This window comes from Apodemus sylvaticus, chromosome 2, assembly GCF_947179515.1.
Source record: "Apodemus sylvaticus chromosome 2, mApoSyl1.1, whole genome shotgun sequence".
Taxonomy (NCBI): Eukaryota; Metazoa; Chordata; class Mammalia; order Rodentia; family Muridae; genus Apodemus; species Apodemus sylvaticus.
This window is the reverse complement of record NC_067473.1, coordinates 171,933,483-171,937,778: the sequence shown is the minus strand read 5'-3', so window position 1 is coordinate 171,937,778 and position 4,296 is coordinate 171,933,483.

Here is a 4,296-nt window from a genome sequence, read left to right as displayed (position 1 = left end):
TTTATTTGTTTTGTGTAAATGTGGATGTGCATGTGGGCACATGTGCCAGGGTGTGCGAGTGGAGGTCAGAGGTCAACATGTGTGATTTGGTTCTTTTCCTCTACCACATGGAGTCTGAGGGTCAGACTCGTCATCAGGATCAGCAGTGAGCACTCCTAGTCACTGTGCCATCTCTCCAGCCCAACATCAGCATCATCACCGCCACCACCACCACCACCATCATCATTATTCGTAGTAACATGTGTAAAGACACAAAGTTTTTTTTTATATTTGCTCTTAAAAATATGTTTTATTAAGTTTTTGAGAATCTTACAATATATCTTGATCAAATTCATCCTTCATTCTTCCTCCAATTCTTTTTCTGATCCATCACTACTCACTCCAAACTTATGCTGTCTGTATATTAAATATGGAGCCATCTATTAAAGTGTGGTGGACCCACTAAGAGGCACCTAATCTTAAGAAAGTGATCACCTCAATAAGATACTTAATATACTCACCATTCCACATAGCAACTGTGTTAGTTACTATTCTGTTGTTGTGTGTGACAGAACGCTCTGAAAAAAAAGCAACTTATAGAATCAGGAGTTTATTTTGGCTTATGGTTTCAGGGGAGAGTCCAAGACCTGGGAAGAAGGGAGGAGGAGCTGGCTGATCACAAATTTATGTACACACGGGAAGGAGAAGTCATGAGGTGCTCTGAATAGGTATGGCCCCTGTGGACTCCTATTTGAATTCTTGGCGCATAGGGAGTGGCGGTATAAAGGCACTTGTTGGAGTAGGTGTAGCCTTGTTGGAGACAGTGTGTCACCATGGAGGTGGGCTTTGAGGTTTCTTATGCTCCAGCTCTACCTAGTGCGGCACAGAGTCGCCTTCTGGTGCCTGTGGATCAAGATTGAGAACTCTCAGTTCCTTCTCCAGCACCACGTCTGCCCAGATGCTGCCATGTTTCCCACCATGATGATAATGGAAGCCAGCCCCAGTTAAATGTTTTCCTTTATTAGAGTTGCCATGGTCATGGTGACTCTTCACAGCATTGGAAATCCTAATAAGATTATGAACAGGAACTGTGGCAAGGCTATAAACCCTCAAAACCTGCCTCTAGTAATATACTTCTATCATAAAGGTTGCACTTCTTCTTTTTATAAAAATGCTATTTATCTAATATACATTTGTACTCTATAGCTGTCTTCAGACACACCAGAAGAGGGCATCAGATCCCACTACAGATGACTGTGAGCCATCTCTCGACTGGGAATCGAACTCAGGACCTTTGGAAGAGCAGTCAGTGCTCTAAACCTCTGAGCCATCTCTCTGGTCAAAAGGTTGCACTTCTTAAAGATTCCATAACATTCCCAAACAGTGCAACAAATAGGGGGCTAGGCGTTCAAATACATGAGCCTGTAGGAGACATTCAGATTACCACAGTGCCACTTCTTTACTTTTCTCTTTATTTTTTGTGCTAGCTTTTAAAGCAAATTTCATCTGTATAATATAGTATTAACTTGTCAACATACTATAATCTAGAGCTCCTGAACTGATTCATTTTACATAATTAAACTTTGTACCTTTGGGCAACATCTCCTCATTTCTGTCTCCCCTCAGACCCTGAAGAGCACTTATCTACTCTGCTTCTGGGAGTTAAACTGTTTTAGCGTGCACATTGGCTAGCGATCATAAAGGAGTTATTTTTCTGGATCTGGCTATGCCCTCCAGGTTTGTCCATGGTGTTGCAAATGGCAGGATTTCCCTCTTTAGAAGGCCGAATACTAGTGTGTATATCTACATTTTTCTCTTTAGCAGATGTTGATGAACATTTAGCCTTTCCCAGATTTTTGGAGCTTCACCTCTTGCAGGAGTTTGTTCTAACAAAGAATGTAGGAAAATATCTCAGACTTTTCTGTGAACTCACTTTTGTTACTTACCAGGAAATTCCACAACAGTCAACCATTATTGTTTTCCATCAATATGGTTAATACTGCACCAAGTCTCATTAGCTGAATCATAATAGCTTTGTGATCAAGGCCTTTACATCTGTCCTGCCCAGGGGAGTCACCAGAAAGTTCCTATGCTATTCTGACCCCTTTTGAAGGGGCCTATGAAGACAGATTTCTCTGATGGTCTGAACTACTACTGATTTCTAGGGAACTCTATCTCTCCATACTTAGTTTATTCATAATGAATTGAAACAAGGTCCCTTAGGGCCTCAAGCTGTAGAGAACTGTACCACAGGGCATTGCTCCCAGCACTGGGATACCTTCAAAAAACTCTGACCATATATGATTCCCTATAGCGTCTGGATCAAAGCTGTAAATTCAGTGTGATCAGTTAGGGGAACCCCACCCTGTCCAAGATCTATGGGATTGCCAATTGTTTGTATTCATTTGGTTTCTGGTAACTAATTGGTACAGTAAAAGACTGCCCCATTTCAAAAGCCAACGGGTCAGGCTGTGTCAGGCTGCATCTGCAAATGGTGGTCATGGCTCCAGAGAGCTGGTTTCTGAGGCTCTGGCTTCAAGATAACGAGTGATATCCAAACATCCCCAAAGATTCTTATGAGATAGTTTGGGGAGGGCCCTGGTCATTCTGTTGCCTCCAGGATCAGGTGGGCGTGGCTTCCCAGTCTGGCTCTTCTGCTTTCCAGAAGGGTTTATAAAGTCTTTGAGTCTAATATGTAAATATGCATGTAACAATGTTTATTTCAATGAACCGTTCTCAGAAATTACAGGGAGTTTTGTAAGGTATCATTATAACAGTGTGCTTTGTGAATGATAGTCATTTGTTTCTTTTCTTCCTCTTGTCTTCTTTGTGTATGTGTGAGGGCAGGGCAGGGATGAACTCAGGCCACACAATAGATGGGGCAGAGTATAAAAAATAATGACAAAACTAACACACACACACACACACACACACACACACACACACACACACACGCAGAGAGAGAGAGAGAGAAAGAGAGAGAGAGAGAGAGAGAGCTAGAGCTGTGTGTAAAGAGAGGGAAAGAGGGAAAGAAATCCACACACTGGGGGAAGGTTCTCTTTCCCATGTTGTGTAAGGATAGTTGTTGGCTTTACTGGGGGAGATGGGGAGGGAGTAGTGCTCAGGTTTCTTTGATTGATGTGGTTTTTTTTTTTTTTTTTAGAGTGGCCTGGAAAGTGTTAAGATAATGCTGTGTGCTATGTCCCAAAGGTCCAAGATGTGGCATTAGGGACGGAGGTGAGAGGGCATGTAGAGCCTGCTCTGTGACTTTGCTTAGGATAGCCCTTGTTCCCTGCCCTGTGTTGAGCATAGTCACCCAGCTGAGAACAGGAGTCAGCCTGAGAGGCATCTGAGCATAACTGGTGAGCCAGAGGCATGTGGGTGCCAACTATAAAGCCGCACCAAACCCCGAGGAAAGCTGAGATTCTAACTGTCGCCCTCCTCAGGGATCACATCAGGGCAATGAGCTTGCTGTGCTTCCGTTATCTCCGACTGCATAACCCAGGACATATTTCCCAACCTCTCTGAGCTCTAGGCTCATAATATTCCTAATATCTAACAACCACGCTTCTATCATATTTATCATATATCATATATTGTATCATATCCAGATTATTCTATGGAATCTTATTATCTTAAGGACCAAGTATTTTTTGTGTCACAGGTGAGGACCACAGCTTCTGGGAGTTTTTTATCTATGGTCCAGGAAGGAGTAGAATCCAGGGTTTCTGTCTCCCCGAGAAGGGAGTTGGGGCGGTTAGGAGGGTTGTGGGAGTGTCTCAGCCAGGTGAGCATGCTCCAATAAAGGAAGGGGCAGCAGACCTGGCACCCCGGCTTCCTCTGTCCGTCTGTTGTTGGGTACGGGAGCCAGGCTCAGAATGAAGCCTTTCATGAACTGCTGCTTGGCTCTATTCCCAGAATGCCCGTCAAGGCGAAACTGCCCAAGGGAAGGGGACTTGGTTGATCCACAGACTCTTAGACATCTTCTTACAAATGAACAGGGAAGGACGAGCAGGGAGCACGGGCAGGGCTGTGGAAGTCAGAGACGGGCGGCAAGATCCCATCTTTACTCGCCTTGTTACTGGTTTCTGGAATCTTGTGTAATGGTAGAACTGAAGCTAAAGCCAGACAAATACAAGCTTTTGGGGACTGTCTGCTTGAGCATAGTGTGGGACTGCAGGGTAGGGCAGGCAGGCAGGCATCATCATCATCGTCATCGTCATCGTCATCGTCATCGTCATCATCATCATCATCATCAGCAGCAGCAGCAGCAGCCACAGCAGAAGCAGCAGTAGCCACAGCAGCAGCAGTAATTAT